We start from the raw sequence: 18,949 nt of genomic DNA, 5'->3' as shown, positions 1-18,949 counted from the left end.
CGGAGTTAAACCACGACACCCCTCCACTCTTGAAGGTCCTCTATCACCATGTAAAATAGGTACAGTATCAGCTATCAGCATAATCATTTTCATCAACATGTCCACCAAACCACACCTAGAAGCTCTTGGTTGTTCAAGTGTAAGTCAACAAACACCATAAAACTGAGCTATTATTATTTTAAATGCTTCCAATCATCTTACCCGGAAAATCTATTTTTAATATGCTGCACCGTGGTTTTATGTAACTCATCCTTCTGAAGCCTTCAAATAGTGCCCTGCCCATGTGTTAGCATGAGTAAAGATTATCATTTCAGCATGCTATTGTCTGCAACAGTTGGCAATCAGTGTTCAGAGGCAATTGCAGGGGGTTGAATCATTTCACTACCTCAGAAATCTTTGTAGAAGTCACATTACGAGTATGAATTTATGCTGCTGCTTTTCGCATTTTCTTCACCTGCATTATTTTCTCACTATAAAAATTCAGAATACTAGACTCACCAGCAGGATTCTCAACATCCACCTTGTAAAGTATGTCCCTTTTCTTACTTTGCAGGAAACAACCACAGTAAGAGTGAAAAAAACTGACGAATTTGCACTATGTTCTAACTACAGAAATCCCTACCACTGTATATCACCAAATTCCTCGTGCTCATTCCAAGTCTGTGACAATAAGGATGAGATTGAATTCACTCATGCTGAATGAGGACTGACATGCTTAGCACCTAAATGTTGAGCAAACCCAATACGGTACCTTGACTTTCTGGTATTGCTGGTTCAGATTATCTTCTGTGCTTTTTACTAGTCCATCCACCTGTGTTTCAAGGTCTTGCTGAATTTCCAGCAGATTACCATTGACATCATCCTCCTCTCCTTCCAAAGTCTTCCCATCTCCCTCTTCAAAGTGTGTTCCATTCTGTTCTATCGTCTCCTTAAATTTCCAGCCGTGCTCCGCTTCTTTATCCACATTTGATAACCAATCCAAGAGATTTTCTATTGTATTTTTACTTTCCTCCAGCTGTTCTATGGCTGCAACCTACATTGAAATTTTAGAGTTTCAGTTTAGAATTCTTCTTTACGCACTACAAAATACCATATGCAGACAGACCATTTAAAATACATTAACATTAAATACGATTTTTAATTGACAGATATGTTGCTGTTTATTTTATAAAGAAATTAAACCAGTAAACAGTTTATTAGTCACCCATATTAATCATGATTTTTTATCTCTCCACAGCACATCAAATATTAAGTTGCAGGAGTAATCCCCTAAGACATGTAAAAAGTTTGAATAAAGGTATGAAATAGTCATCTAAAAACCTTTTCTGTTTCCTGCTTAATTGCTGTTGTCATAGCTTTATCCAGTTCTTTTTTGGACTCTTCTGCCTTCTGGCTAAGGAGCAAACACTTAGTCTTAGCTTCATTCAGTTTCTGTTCAAGAACAGTCTTGTCTTCTTGGGACAACTTTTCTCCATTCTCTTTCAAGAAGGCTTCAGTATTTTTCACAATCTCTGCCAGTGTCTGGGCACCCATTCTCATGTCTTTTTGTATCTCCTTTTGAGAAAAAGGAAAGAAAATAGGAGTAAGTAAATTGTTCTCCAGATCTTTCCAATTAACTTTACTGGAACTATCTGTATTCTAGGAGTAAGCATCACGTTGGTCCTTTCTAACTTGGGAGAGTCCACATTACATTACTAAACTGCAGATAGGATTATTAAAAAATAATATCAGCATCTGACAAAGTGCTGCAGCTCAATCCGTCCTTTTTTTTTTTTTTAAATTGCAAGTCTGTTGGCTTACACTCCTATTCAGACCAAGGCCAATTTTTTCCTTTGTTTAGCAGATCAAATGTTGTATTTCCATGTACACAAAATAAAATAGATCTTATTTTTTAGATACCAAGAGATAACGTAAATCTGCTGCACGGTAATTAGTAAGGTGAGGCTCCTGACAAATTCCATTCCATTACTATTCTAACAGACAGCTGTAGAAAATAAGGAGACTGAATAGAAGTAAGAAACTTGTAGTCATCTTTCCCAGGTGGAAGTTTTCCCATATTTCTTGGTATTGTTCAGGCCAGAAAATTTTTCTTTAATTGTAATCAATCATAGTATTTCAATCTCCAAAGAATGTTTAAGTCCATTATACATCACAGAGGTCAGATACTATAGTTTTCATTTATCCAAAGCAGCTTGCCTAGTCCTGTGATAGAGTCGGATAAAAAAATCTGCCTCCCAGTTATCTGAGGGGAGCTGTAATTATAACAATAATTATGCTGCTGAATACATTCACCCAGTTACGGCAATAATCACAGGTTTCTTTATCTTTACATGCAGTGTAACATTCATGAAGCTGCAAGACAAAACATATGATTCTCATGCTAGACTACAGATCGTGCAGCAATTATAGGACATGGTTTGGCAGCTAAAACTGCAGCTCATTTTAACACTTCAGCAAGCATGTTAGAAAGATTTTCCTGGGAACACTCTATTAAGCCAAGATTCTCCTTCTCTGACAAAGAACTCTGTGCTCCCTTTCAAAGAGCACACTAAGGATAAAAGCTCTGACTTGATGTATAAAAGACCTTTTCTAAGCCCCCGTTCCCTTCCTGAGCCACACTTCTACAGTGGTGTCTACAAGGAACCAGTCAGCAATTAACAATCAGTCTCCTAAGCAGTCACAAACACCTGATAGAAAAAAAAAAAGAAAAAGAAGCATATGCTGTATCAGTTCTTCACACTCAGGTAAGTGATATGAAGAGGTGCCTCAGGGGTGTCTGTATCTTTCCACTGACTATAAGGAGAACTTCAACAAACTAGATGTGAAGGTAAGTAAAGCAAGGCAAGATGAATAAGGACATTTCTGCCTTCATAGATTACTAAACCTGACTTGCAGCTCTACAGTAAAGTACTACTAGGAGAATCGTAGAACCACGGAATGGTTAGGGTTGGAAGGGACCTTAAAGACCATCCAGTTCCAACCCCCCTGCCATGGGCAGGGACACCTTCCACTAGACCAGGTTGCTCTAAGCCACATTCAGCCTGGCCTTGAACACTTCCAGGGATGGGGCATCCACAGCTTCTCTGGGCAGCCTGTTCCACTGCTTCCCCACCCTCTCCGTGAAGAATTTTCTCCTGGTATCTAACCTAAATCTACCCGCTAAGAAGAGAAGAAGGAAGAGTAGTAGTATCAAGTCCTTCAGTCCTTTAGCTATCATAACACAATCAGATCAGCTAGCATGGAGTAAAAGCTGACAGATGACAGGATACAGCTGAAGAGCATTTTTTTTTGCAGGAAAGCAAGAAAACTGCAAGGTCTCTGTTACATGAGGACACAAAGGAGATTGCAAGCAACACTAGAAAAAACAGGTTTAAACCAACACGACAGTGAGGCAACGGGAACCCTCATGCAAGAGAAAGCCTTGCAGCAAAATTCTTCAGAAAACTGTGAGCAGGAATAAGCACTCCCTGATACCAGTTTGAAAAGCTGATTAAATTATTTTAGTGTAATAAAACAAGTGTAATTTTCTCACATCCATAATACAGACTCCCTATTCTAGTGCCTCCTAGTTTGAAAGTTTCTTTCCACCCACTGGCACATAGTCGAGTGTATTCATGGGCAACAGTTTAAATGCACACCATTAAGCCTTTCATTTTGGTAGGTCAAACAAATCTATTTTACTCTCCTCTCACATGACAGTCCCGTTATTCAACAAAAAAGCCCAGTCACTCTCCTGTGCACACAGTCGTCCTTAACTTATCTGACTAGAATTGTGCGTACCTCCTGTTTGGTCTGGTATTGTTCCAGCTCAGCCTTGCTGTCTCCAATAACAAGAGACTCTCGCTGTCCGATGAGTCGATTTTCAGTCTGTGTAAGCAAATCACAGATTTCCTGCAGTTTCTCTTTGCATTCTCGCTGCCGTTCAGCCACATCCTATATTAGAGCCAAATACAACCAAACAATAAAACAAAACTGTCCTCACCTCACAAGCTGACAGACATTCCAATAGGAATTACCTCTGAATATCGGTATTGCAAAGCAATCATTTTAAAAGTATGCTGTAAACATGATAGCAGTGGTACAAAGAGCAAGATGAACACACAGAAGTTATGGATAAACCTCAGATATGTTGTAAGTAAAAGAGACCGTGTTTGTATGGAATTGCTCAATAGAAGTCTGGCCATGCACGTATGTGAAAGGTGAAATCTCCGAACAACAGGAGTGAAAATCCAGTCTCTCGACCGCTCGAAACCTGGGATAAACGCTATTAATTCTGAAAAAAGGATATCAAACAAGAGGTTAGTTGTGATTGTGAGTTAGCTGTCGTTGGTATGCATAACATGTTACCTGAATAGAAAATGCTGACTTTTTAAGCAGTAGAAAAGAACAAATCATGCAAGCTCATTACTGTCACTAAGTCCTGGAAAAGTTAGCTGTGCTTTTCCTTCACTCAATTTTACATAAAGTATGGTGAAAACAAATGTACTTAAAATGGCAAAATGATACAGTCTTCAGAATATCAAAACCAGCTTTCATTATGCATAAACTGGGGGTTGAGGTGGTGAGTCTGAGTCTTAACAGTGCTTCTAAGAGGAGCTGCAGTCAGACGGCAGCATCTTACCACCCTCCTCTGACTGCACAAAGGCTGCGTACGCTGCCAACTGCAGGACACCAGCTGAAGAGGGAACTGCCCCAACCTGACTCACAGCTTTCCCAGCACCCGTGTCTAGAACTGCAACTATCTTCACTGACATACTCCTATGTTTGTCCCTCTAACCTCAGTGAAAACAAGTCAGGCTAGCAAGGATTTGAACAAATCCGGTTCTTTGACTATAAAGACCTAGAAAAAGGATCACATAAGCAGACGACCTGGCAGATCAGAGGGAAAGGAAGTCCTCAGCAGGACAGAGCAGTGATGAGCAATGGTATGATGGTGAATTCATTGATCAATGCAGCTGCAGCCTGAGGAGTTCACCGCTTTATTGAATTACTGATATAGCTGCTAAACCAAAACCACCTGTGAGAAACCTCAAGTAAATTTCTCTCCTTGCTAGTAAGAGCAGACCTGGTCACCTCAGGCTGTACAGATCCTAACGCCCAAAACTCCATCTGTCCATAATCTAACAGCCTGTTTCTGTGACTGCACCAAGGCAAGACAAAAATGACAATTCACCAAAGGTGATCACATCTTTGTAGAAATATGAATATATCTGTGCTAAAACCTGACAAGACTGGAATATACTTAATACTGCATGCTGGTATTAAAATTCCTCATCCACAAATCAGCACACATTTACACAGAAAGGCAAACCTTCTGATGACGCAGCTCTTGCGCTGCCTGTAACTGAGTCTCTAAACTTTCCACTTGGGATGTTATTCCTTCCTGTACTTCCTGCAAAGATTTCTGGGTGGTATTTAAGAGCCTCAGCAGCTGTTTGCTCTGATTGGGAGAAAGATCTTGGGCATGTTCAGAAATGAAGAACTGAACATCGAACGCAGTGGACTCCAGTTGCAGTTTTTTACAGCCAAGCTCTGCAGCACTGTTCTGTAAATGAAGAGAAGGAAATGACTGGCAATGAAGACAAATTCAGTACAGATAAAACACAAGTACTGCCACCCTCTGTTCTTAGCTCCTGTTCCAAAGTGCTTTTGGGAGACAGTTTGACCACAGTAAATCAAACCTGTCAGAAACATTCTGACACATTCAGATACAACATTTGAATTGGTGCATGCTTTGCCTCTGAGGTAGTTCATGTCCAAGTAATAAAGAAAATCACCTTGAACTTTTTATCTCTCCTCATCTTCTGTTCTCAGATATAATTGATTTGGAAGGTAATTTAACTTTAGTAAAGATTCTGGATCTTATGCATATTGATCCAATTTTAATCAAGGCCAGGCTGGACGAGGCTTTCAGCAACCTGGTCTAGTGGAAGGGCAGGGAGGTTGGAACTACATGGTCTTTAAGGTCCCTTCCAACCCAAACCATTCTATGGTTCTATGAATCACTGAAATATTTATATTATCAATTATATTTCCAAAAAGGGTTAGATTCATTGCAACAAATGTAAGCAGAACCAATAATTTTCTTAGTAAGTCCAACTCAATTACAAATTTTTTCGAGATGAAAAGCAAATCAGTAAGATTTTATTAGTGGATTATCAAGTAGTTGTCTTCTTAAGTAATTCACTCTAGCTATCCATTTAAGCGATAGAGGTTAATGAGCAGGCATATAAAACCTAGCTAATAATTCATAAGTAGTAACATTTGTCAGAAGCATCAACACTTGCCATAAAGTAGACTTACTTTAAGTAGCTGTAAACTGTTCTTCATCTCTTCTGTATCATTAGTATTCACTATGAATTCATTCACAATTTTACGGTTTTCTGTGATCCAGTCTGAAAAACTCTGCAACTTGCTTAAAAGTTGCTGGTGTAATACTGCAAGCTTAGCCTAGAAAGGGAAGTTGTATATTTATGCCCCTGGAGTCTAGTCACATTTTCTATCAGATTGAATAGAATCATACATGTACTTTTATATTAAGATAAAAGAAAATAAAGCAAAACCAAACTCTTTCTTTTTAGCTGAATTACCTTGAAGAAAACAGAGATAAAAACATACGCTGATAAAAACATACCATTTCTGAGTCAACAGCACAGACTATTTGTTTTGCTCGTTTCGAAGATGTATCACAGACCACCAAAAATGCTTCTTGCAAACAGTCATAGCTTATCTTTAGCTCTTCGAGTTTCTCTTCAGGAATATCCCTGTGCCAAAATTTTAAAAACTCTTCTGTCAACTTCATGTCCTTCTTTAGGATAATTGCAAAGGTAGCCAGCCCTGATTCGAATGACTACAAAGAGAATATATATAAAATGCATTACTAAGCAAGAAAGACCCTTAAATCTGAATTACCTTAGTTAAATTTGAAATCTCTTTGTTTATCTACGGGCTTTTTCCTAGCACCCATCACTGAAGGAACAAGCATAAAGAACGCTTTACTTACTTCTAGCTGTTCCAGTTCATCTTTCAGTATTTCGAGGTTGTTACTAATAGGCTGCTGGTTATCTAGGTAGCTTTTCATATCTTGAACCACTGCCAAATGTCCTCGCATTTTCTCTGTTAACGTCAAACACTGCTGTACTCCATCGACCTGAAAATTAGTTTTAACAATAAGAAAGTTTTCCAAGCTGACAGAGTTGAAAAGAAGCAACAGAAGTCCTTGTTTTAATTGCAATTATTTTAAATCTACAAATTTAGTTTTTCAACCATTTTTCCAGCATAATTATTCTCTCCAGCACTTGGAAGGCTTCATGTGATTCCTTTAATACAGGACAGGTAGTGCATACCCGCTGTTGTTACTTACCATGCTAGTGGGGGTGTCTTCCAGGGCTGCTTCTTTTGATTTGAAAAGAGGCTCAATAATGCCTTCGGACAAGCGATCTGTCTTCCCATGCTCCTGGTCACTTTTCCAAGCAGCAGCTCGGTCATCTGCCAATGTTTTCTCTTTAGTAATTTCTGATCCAAACTTCGACTGTTCTGTTGAGAAAAGAGTACAAAGCCCATCTACTTTGCCTCTACCCTCTTGTTCTGTTGTGATACCAGCAACCTGTGAGCTCATAAGCAACCCACTTATCAGCTCCTCCAATTTGCTTGGACTTTCATCTCCAGGTGAGATTTGAAAAATCTCCAGAAGTTTAGCAATAGTAAGTTTTGGAACAGGAGCTTTCACATCTGTTTCACCCTTCCTTTCATCTGGATCATCCATCTTCTGCTTGCAGGATTCCTGCTTCAGAATATCACGAAGAAGATCAGGACTTCTGCAATCAGGCCAAAGCAATGAAAATGCATCACTGTCCTTGGGCTCTGTACTGGGTGTGGTAACCATTGATGCAGTCCTAACAGCATTGCTTATTTGCTTGAGGTTTGCCTCACTTGACGTGTCACTCCCAAGCTGGGTGCTTCTAACCATTGTAAGTAAATTTTGCATTAAAATTTTGGTATCGGAGTAACTTAGAGGTTCATCCTCCTGCTTGCAGTAAACGTGTCCTATTTTCAATTGCCTTTTTAAGTCCTCCATTACTGTGTCAGACATTTCTGTTGATTGTAAAATACCTTCCTTTACTTGAAAATCTTTGCAGGGTCCTGTTTCCTTTTGTAATGACTCCATGGATATCTGGTTTTTTAAATCATTTCCAAGGGAAGAAGTCTCACTGGCCAGGGAATTTTCTCCCTTTGTGTTTTTCAGGGTCTCATGTTCCTTCTGGGCACCATAATTCAAGTCAGCCCCTGTGCTGCTCAGAAGTGCAGATGGAACATCAGTGGCATGGGTACGACTCCCAGAAGGCAGCACTTCACTCCCATCCCCTGATTCTTTGGCATCCTCAATACTTCCTAAAGCATCTGCTTTTACTGGGGAAAATTCACTACCATTGCTGCTTCTGTTTTCTGAAAAGTCTTTAAGAACATTCTCAGTATTTTCACAGGTAACTCTCCCTGTTTCTTCAGTTATGCCAGTTTCCTTTGGCTTCACTGTATCAGTTGGGGGAAAAGAGTAAGTGTTAAATTCACTTGAATGCATTTCTTCTGTATTTAGCAGAAAATCCTTTTCATTCTGCATACCCTTTTCCCATCTTTCCCTGTCCTCAAAGAAACAGGATTCAGTTTTATCCAATTCCGAATAGCTGCCGCCTTTTATGTCTGTTGGATATTTTTTTATAGATGCAGAAATGTTAAAATCTCTCTTAAATTCATCTGATTTCACACCGCCTCCAATGTCAAGCAAAGCTTGACCAACATTTATGCCTTCTTTACTTGAAACAGGAGTTTCTCTATCAGCTTTAATTACTGATGCATCAAATATTTCCCCAAGATTTTCCATCTGAATGGGACTTCTACTTAGCCCCATGATATCACATTCCTCCAGAATATTTACTCTATTTTTGTTTTCTGTAAGAATTTCAAAATCTCTTCCTATTTCACCATGCTTCCTACTGGTGTCTGGATGTACCTGGTCACGAAGTGAACTATCACCATCGCTCACGTAAGGTATATCCACAAGGATTTTATTGTCCATTTGGGGTAAACTTTCCTTTAGTTGTTCCATACCAGCCATCTCATTTAGTACTTTTTCCTCTGCAAATACTGCTTCTCTCTGCCCATGATTTGAACATAACATTGGCATGGTACTACTGCTTTTATTCATACTATCAATAAAGTGTTCTGAGAGAAGCAAATTTGTCCAAGTATTTTCATCATCACCAGTAGCTTGCTTTGCAATTGGGAAAGCTGTTACACTAAGGTCAGATGTCACAGTATCATCAGGGAGCTGAGAACTTCGAACCTGAAGCTGTGTTTTATTATTTTCTTCACTCTTACAGGACATCCATTCAGTGTCAAAGGTACATTCAGACTGAGTAGGCTCAGCAGTATCTTGTGACATATGTTTCCTTTTGACACAAGTCCCATATTCATCTTCTGTTTCCTGCTCTCTGTCTTCTTCACTTGTATATGGAAGACTAACAAATCTTTCCTCAGAAGCATCTGTTGCAGATTCACATTTTCCTGACGATAGTTTTCCATATTCATGGTTGGACTGGAATTGCAAAGTATACCCTCTCTTATGGCCTAAAGAATAGCAACAGTCATCAATATTCTGATTATTTTCATTGCTATTTTCTATGTCTCCTAAGGAAATTGGCAGCTGGTCACCTTTGTTTATACACTGATGGTGTGAGTAGAAAATATCCATTTCCTCATCACTGTCAGAATCAGTGTCAGAGTCATCATAACTGTCATAATTCTCTTCATAATCTTTCTCCTCCTGTGTTCCTTCAGATTCATCGTCATAGGAGTCACTTTCTGCTTTCATTTGATCTTCCTTATTTCTGTCTCGTACTTCTGCTTCATACATCTTCTGTAAACAACTATGGCCTCCCTCCTTTCTTCCTTCACTCTCCAGAGTAACTGGTAACTTTTGCTCCTTCTCGTCCTTTCCTCCTCAGGGATCCCTTCCATAGCTTCAGCACTTGCAGAAGCTATATTCACACTCTCAGGCAGACCTGCCAGATTTACGTGGACACTATCTCCAACACTAGTTCCAAGTGCTTGAAAAGAGCTGGTTTCCTCTCTCAGGGTTCTTAGACCACATCTCTCCTCTAGAAAACCTAATGGAACTGATGTTCCTGACCATTCTGGCTCTGGTATATCATCATCCCCCAGCTGCAAGGTATCAAAACCATCACCTTGAGGACTGTCATAGGAATCATCGTCATCAATTTGTGGTGTATCATAGACATCACTGTCCTCATCAACCTGAGGTGTTTCATAGGCATCATCATCATCATCAGACTGAGAGCTGTCATCTTCAGAGGACACCTCACCACGTTCATGCTGCAAGCAGTTGCTTTCAGACTCTGGGATGCCATCGCTCTCTTCTACTGATGAGTCAGAACTACTGTCACACGGCCGTAGGGTCTCAAACGTAAGACTGCTTTCTTCTACTGTTAGTATTTGTGCTCTGCTGTTACTGTCCCCCAGAGGTGGTCCATCGTGTATAACACTATCGCTGCCCTGTGAAGGCCTGCACAGCGTGTCTCCACTGTCTTCTAGACACAGCTTACTCCACAAATCAGTACAATCCTCCACGGAGGGCCTGCCATCTATACAAAGATAGTCCTCCAGGGATGGCCTCTTATGTACATCAGTGTAGTCCTGAGAAGGTGGCTCACTATATCCAACATCTTCCAACTGTAGTGTGTCGCCACGCTGACTAACCAATTCTTCTGGAAGTCTATATTCAGTATCTGCACTGCTGGATGAACCAAGACTGGATGAACCGAATGAACCAAGACTTCTCTGAAAATCATCTTCCTCGCCGCTATCCGGTACCATTCTGCTATTGTCAGCTTGCAATATGTGAGGCCCGTATTTTCTGCACCTTTCCAGGTCTCTCCAGATTTCATCATCAGACAAATCATTCACACTGAAGGAATTTTGTAAGGTTTTGTAATTCTTGTTTTCATTACCCAGACTGTCTGTCTTATAAACCTCTTCCTTCTCGAATTCTGCTGGATTTGAGTCATTTGGAAGACATCCTTCAATGCTTCCTGAATTTGCCTTCTGATTGTCATGCTTACACAATTCTGTCCACTCATAAACCTCCAGAAGACCGCCGAGTGCATTTCTCTTCATGGAGTTTTGAGTGCTACTTACTACATCTCTAAGTTCTGCAGGGTGAGTTAACGAAGTCTCGTGTGTATACTCTGATTGCTCAGTACTGATAGCATTGCAAACATCTGGTCTACACACACGGAGATCTTCTCCCTGTAAAGATATGTAACTTCCCAAATCTGCAAACTGATTTAATTTACTGTTATGAGAATTATTTTCAGCACCTGAAAGATCGCCTTGAACATCGCCTGTGACATTATTAAAGTGGACGCCGCCAGCTGACTTTAGGTTAATTAACTTTGGGCTTATGTATTTCTTATTAAACTGCATTTCTGACACACCAGCCTTGTACGCAGCACCATCACCTTCCAGCAACATATTGATGGCTTCTTGCAATTGTCCATCATATAATAAAAGTCTTCCTCCAGTGTTTGCATCCATATAACTGTTTATCATCAGATAAGATATGAATAATTTCTTAGCTTGATCTAAATTATGACATACAGGTTCTTCTGAGCCAGAATCTTCACATTCCTCCTCACAGCCATGAAAAACAGACGGCAGGAATTCATACGTTGATAACCATTTTGCAGCATTTTTACAAGTGGACTCCAATTCTTCCACACTGGGCATTTTATCTGGTAAAGTCACATTGGTCAGAACAGATACAGTATTGATGTCGATTAGCTCTGATTGTGCAGCCTTATCTAGACTGACTATTTCACAAGTTTCTGGAATGTAAAGCGCAGCTATTTTCTGCCTATCGTTCAGTATTTTGATTGCCAGCTCATTTGTTATCATCTCTTGGTGTAACGAAGTTGATATGGGGAATATTTCACCAGTGTGAGGCCAAATGAGTCCAACAAAGCCTCTCTGCGCTTCTAACACCAGCAGCGCACTGGTAGATGATATTAAGTTGCATTGCACAGCTTCATCAACAGTCAAGCGTCGTCCTGAATTTGGACAAAGGATTCCACCAGTGAGAACCTGATGCGTGAGGATCCCACAAGCAGTGTCCTGATCTATCATCCCTTGTCTCATGGTCTCTTCCACAGTCATTCGCTTCCCCGAGTCAGGGTCAACTATACCTCCAGACATTAACTGAGCACCCAGCAGCCTGACCATTGTTTCCCGATCGATAAGTCCTTCATGGGCTGCCCTCAAAATAGTTATCTTCCTTCCGCATTTGAACATGATTCTACCTTTCTCTTGTGGTTTCACAGGTAGGAGCCTTAACCCTGTTTCTTCATGTATTATGCTTCTCTGAACCATCTGTTTGAGGGAAATCTTCTCAGCACAGTTGGGGTCTATGAGATCTTTATATGTGTCTTGTCTTTCCATAAGCTTTGCATACAATGTTGGAGAAATCAGGTTTCTCTGGAAAGCAGTCTGCAAAGTCAGGTTTTCTCCACTAGATGGCAAAATCAAGTGCCCACTTGAAAGCTGATTCTCAAGAATTTTAATAGCCAAAGGTTCTGAAATCAGACCTTGTTCTAAAGCTGATACAACTGGAAGATTTGATAATGATGCCTCTGAAATAAGCTTCTTCGCATTACTTAATTCCTGCAACTGCAACAGAGTCTGCTCATCAATTAAGGCATGAGCTTTAGCTTCTTCCAAATCATAACATACTCCTAATTCTGGAGAAATGATTCCAGAAAGGATCAGTTGATTCTCAAGCAATCTAATTCCAGTGTCATAGTCAATAAAACCTTTTAAAACAGACTGAAAGACTGAAAGGACTTCTCCACTCGTTTGGTCAATGACACCAGCAATGACTTTATTCACCTAAAAAGGAATATAAGAGAAAAGCTATCACTATTTTCAGACTGTGTATTTTAAATTTTCTTTTGATTTTTGAATGCATGATAAGCGTAAAAACATGTACTTACCGGGCCTGGAGGAATGCTGTGAATGTTAGCAGCTCAAATGCGCAAGTGATCTATGTCAGTCATTCAACAGCACACGATGTGATAAGAGATTTAAAATCAACATGCATCTGTGAATTGAAAACCTATGCTTCGCATACATAAATAGGGTTAGTGAGAGACAATAGAAGAAATGATTGCAGAGTAAGCAAGTAGAACATATACCTGAAAGGCAAATTTTCATGCTCTAAATGTCCGTGAAATGTTAGAATATTCGGAAACAGTATGTGATTGGAAACAACCATGCTATTCATGTTTACAGCATACAGCACTTCTGTATATACACTCAACAATATGGAATCAGATACTCTAACACCAAATATTGCATTTAGTTTGCATGGAAAGCATGAAGTCAGTTTGGCAACATCATCTGAACTTATTACACAGACACTGCCTCTGTGTGTGTATGAGAACACTCATTAGCCACATATCTTTGAGAATTCCATATTTAAGATCCATTAACAAATGCTATTTGTAGTGTCTCAGAGGTAACCGTGTTATGTACTCCCATTTTCATATCCAGATAAATTGTAGGAAAAACTCAGTATAACTCTTCTAGGACATTTCTGAGTGGTATTTGGGAGAGATTAACACGTTATTTTATGGTGACATTTTTGCAGCAGAAACACAGACTTATCTAGTAGTCAAAGAATGGCTTTTAAGAGGAGAGTTAAGAGATGAATGATTTGTTTATCTTTCTTCATGCAAGGCACACATATATTAAGACTCTTCACAAAAAAAAATCTGATGAGCAGAATGTTCATATGCACAGTTAAGGTCACACACAGTATTCCATAGCACATACACAAAACCTTCAGTCAATTAAACCTCAAGTTCCTTTACACACTGTTAATTGCAGCTGCTGGTTTTTACTGATCATGTGTGGTTCCACACCCATGCAGTAAACCTCAAAAGAGACTGAAATAAAAGTTTCAGTCTTGTTACCTTTTCTCCCACCTTTTCATCACCCAGATACTGTGCTTCCTGCAGCTGCTTCAAAGCTTCATTGGATAACAAGCTGTAGCTCTCCTGGAGGGATCTGACTTGCTTTTCCATTTCATTTCTCTCTTCATCTGTCATTCTATTAAGAAAAAAGAAAAACAGGAGATCTCTGTGTGGTTTGTAACCTGCAGGGATCTGCTTACCTTTACTTAAAAAAGGAGGGGGAGATTGGTAAAAATATGCCCTAATTATGAGGATGTTGAAGAAAGCTACAATCTGCTACAATCACTAAAGCGTTTAACAGCATTTAACGTTCGCATGTGCCTTTGTCTACTGATTACCAGTCAAGACAGGTAACACGGCTTGCAAGGAGTCTTGAAATATCTCACCAGTTTAGTATCTTCAACAGTGTGATTTCAGACACAGATGAAACAAACTTGTGACACACAGTTATGAGTTAATACTTGAACTAATTTGTTAATTTTTCTGACTTCAAACAAAAATTACTGATTTTTTAAGCTAGGTATAAAAACCTAGCCAAATTCTTGAAATAAACAAAACTGCATCAAGCTTCCCTAATTGGAAGGCAAAATTATGAAATTAAAGAAAAAAAATAACATATTTGTATGTAAAATGTAACTGGAACTGTAAGATGAAGATATGATTTCTTTTTAAGCAAACAGTACACACTAACTAATTCAATGAATTTACATTATTTCAAAAGTTAAAAATGGCATACTTGTCACTGTGCTTAGCTAAAAATGACTGAGTGGTCTGCAGAGCTTCAGCTATTTGTTCTTTCTTGGTCGACACTTCATCCAGGGAAATCTGAAAAACAACCAACCTGTGTTCAAGACTTAAGTATGCACATATATAAAACAAACAAACATCACAGCATTTTGATCAGGGACTAAACTCAGTAGTATAAGTACTTTTTTTTTTTCTTTAATTACTGGCCATTCTTAGTGATATTATTTACTAGGGAACTGCATCATTTATATATGGTTATGTCATTGTGCTACACCTTTTGGTTAAACAAACTGTTTGTATTGGACATTACTGGGTGAGACAAAGAGGATTTATTTTTAAATGTCTTTTGAAAATTCACCTATCATTTAGAACCACTTATTATAGCTGGCACACTTTAAAGCAGCTTCATAAAGATATTAAGATATTTGTTCCAAGGCCAGGCTGGATGAGGCTTTGAGCAACCTGGTCTAGTGGAAGGTGTCCCTGCCCATGGCAGGGGGGTTGGAACTAGATGGTCTTTAAGGTCCCTTCCAGCCCAAACCATTCTGTGATTCTATGATTGTCATAATGGTCACGGTCATGTTCAAGAAGTTGCTGACCAAGATGAGAGATAGTAAGTTTTTTAAAAAACATACCAGAAGGCCACGAACCTTCATGAAATGCAATGGCAGAGATAAATGCAGAATCAGACATGGGTAAAATTAATTATTTATTAATATTCTGCCTGCTATCATTTCTGTGTCATCCCTACTAAAGTACTTGTTCTTACAGAAGAACATGCAAAAATTTAATCTTTTAACTTTTCTGAGAAACTGCCTGCAGTCTTCTCTTCAGAGAAAAGCACCCATTATGGATGAATAAAGGCAAAGCATCATCAAAGTCTAGGACCTCATTATGAAGCCCAAGGTATGTTCAGTGTTGGTGCCAGGAGAACTTTACAAGGTGCTTGGGTCCTGCATTCACCTGGGTCTGGACACAGCCAGTTCTGTCCCTGTGTGCATCCCATCAAAGGGCTTGAACAGCATCTGGAACAGAGTCTCCCTCTGTAATCACCACCACTCCACCCCTTGTGCTGCTTGCACAGAAACCAACAGAGCAAGCACTATATGCACTACACAAGAAGACAACAGGAGCAGGCCAAGGTAGCTAGTGGGGTCATGAGCTCCAGTTTGCTCAGGGAATTGGGGTCACTGCAGCTGTGGCTGTATGTATCCCACCGCTATTGGCACCAGCTTCTCCACCCACTCCATGGATACACCCCACAGCAACCCCAAACCTCTCTGTGAAGTGTATTTCAGCAAACATTAGCAATCAAATCGCTACTCTGCATGTTTCTACAAAACTCATCAAGGCACCTACACTAGTCAGTGACGACACAAAGCCAGGCACCTCTGGAAGGTGTCGCTACCTCGCCAGGCCGTTTCACAAGGGAAGGAAAAACCCTTGGCAAACACCCATCATCCCACAGGCTGGAGGAAGTCAAAGCAGCTAACTCACTCAGGCTGGATGGGGAAGATGGCACCCACAGTTGCTGTGGTAACCTGAGATGCTCTAAGGAGTTGAGCACTGGCCCAACGCTGACGAAGGTTTGCAATACTGTCATTAAGAAGGGCAGGAAAAGACCAGCGTTGCAGGCTTTTGCAAATCCTGAGGCTAACTATTAGTGATTTATCCAATCATCATGATCAAATCAATGCAACCTTACTTCCTCCTGTAGAGACAGGGACAAACTCGGTAGCAGAATCAGTACTGGTCGGCTATGGAACAAGAAGCGTGCTGGACCAGTGGCCATCAGGGCTGCTGACTTGCCTGGCAGCAAGCCTGATTTACACGTGCTGCTCCAGTGGCTCTAACCAGCACCAGCATGCACCACCAAAATAAAAACTCAGCAACAGGGTGCCAGGAGGGACAAAATCATGTTTGCATGACCACACATCCCAGCCCTATACTGAGAGATGTGGAAAAGACACTGCTCCGTCTCCCCACTGCTCAGTGTGCACATAGACCTCCACCTACTGCAAGCTTTTTAGGGGTCACTAAGCTGTTTTGTGGGCCAAGCCTAGCAGGAGAGCTGTTAGAAATGATGGGAAACGTCAGCAGATGGAAATCACTGGTCAGAGTTACAACTGTAAACGATTACAATCTGTTTTACATACAAAGGCAGCAAGATGGGCCACTCCAGCAGCCTGTGGACTGGTGTGATAACAAAGAGGGCTCAGTCAACACCTGCTCTATTCCCTAAGGCAGCAGCTTTGACTATCCCATAGGACATCCTTCAGAGTAACTTTTTTAAAGCAATAAAAAGAAACCTGGCCCTCAGGCCCCTCCTGCCAACCTTCTCTTTCTTGGTGCCAGGGTAGAAGTCACCAGACTTATTGACCTATTTCAGGACAAGACCTACAACGTGCCGCCCTGCCAGGCTGTACTGTCCCTCTACACAGGCTGACTTACGGTGTGCAGGGTCTACTTTCTCTAAACTGACAGTCTGCAGTGCCAGAATATGTCACATGCCAGGGCTGGGAACAGCAGCCTTGCACTTCTTCCTGAGTAACGTGTTCGTGTCCCTAAACACTGGTGTTCGTCTACCCGACCCTCCACTCACAACAAAATGTGAATTACATCTTCAGTAAAATGTGAATGGTGATTTGGAGAAAAAAGTATTTATGGGATATTTTACCATTTTAATCAACACCAAAAACTAAAAAGAGGAAGTGGTATTTTACCAAATGTACCTGCTGCTTAGGCAAATCTGTCTTTTCCGCCTTTTCTCCTTCTTCTTTGCTGAGTGTCTTGCTGAGGTTTGACACCCATTTCAGTAAATCCCCAGCTTTCTCAACACGTTCCTTCTTTTCTTCTTCCACTGACTTCTGATGAGCACCGCGAATCGTAAGGAAATACGTAAATGTCAATTGTTGGAATATTTAACCGTCAATAGAATCACAATGCTACCAAAATGGCAGCAGTACCACAGAAACATAGTGATTTCTTTTTATTTATCACCACATGCATTACTACGACACTTTGACGTAGGAACAAGAGTATCACATAATTACAGACATTAACAAATAATTCCTCAAATGATTTGTAATTATGATTACAGTGCTTATGCATACACATGTACTTTCATTATAAAATGATTGATATTAAGAAAAAGCACAGCTTCCCAGCCGTTACTCAGCAGATAAAATCTAAACAACATTCACATATAAAGTATCTTTGAATTGCTGCCTTTGCATTACCCTCAGGTGTAGATATGTACAGCTAGCACAGTATCCTGTAATCTATGCACATGGACTACTAAATTACAGTTAGGAAGAATATATTGTTTTTATGTCTGCAGAAACAAGAACAGTAAACATAAAATCCTGAGATGTTTCATTTTTTTTTCTGTACAGGAAAATCTATTTCTTTTTATAGTAGTACAACCTGTTAGCAGATTGAAAATTATCAATACTTAGAAAACACTTAAGCCCTTCCATGCACCACAAGCAAAAATGAAGACATTTTATTTCAATGTTTTTTTTTAACTTGATATGTCATTGTAATTCATTTGCCTATCAGAGTATGAAAACAATTCTAAAAAAATAGTTACCTGAATTGAGAGAAAAAAATTAGGATATGTAACTTTATGATGTGAGTAGCCCATTCAAATTAATGACACAACAGTGTAAGAAAAGTTAATTATGCACACGTCTATTGGACTGCAGATTTAACCCCTTAGGTAAAATAAATTATATCTGCAAACTGATTTGTAATACTAAATTAAGTAATCAGGTCACATGGAATACCGCACTGTCTTCATTTGCAAAACAGAGATCTATTTCAATTTTTAATACAAGAATCTGATTCTTGCCTCACCTAAAACTACCCACTTTGCATTAATGTTAAGTTCACCAACCTCAGTACAGCTTCCAATTGTTGGTACCTACATACAGTATGTCATAATGTCAGATAAGGCTTTCAGGTAAAGCCTGAACACATAGTCTGCATTTTGAAATCATGAATCTGCCTATGTTTATCTCAAATTTCAACTTTCTAACAGTCATATCTAATTCCAGGATTCATGGTTTATGCTAAACAGTCTTACAGTAAGTCATGATTACATTAGACAACATCATTTAAAGTTTTCCATACAGGTCATCATAGATCTTTTCCTTGAC

Source organism: Eurypyga helias, unplaced genomic scaffold (genome assembly GCF_000690775.1).
Source record: "Eurypyga helias isolate BGI_N326 unplaced genomic scaffold, ASM69077v1 scaffold39012, whole genome shotgun sequence".
Lineage (NCBI taxonomy): Eukaryota > Metazoa > Chordata > Aves > Eurypygiformes > Eurypygidae > Eurypyga > Eurypyga helias.
Note: the sequence above shows the minus strand (reverse complement) of the source record.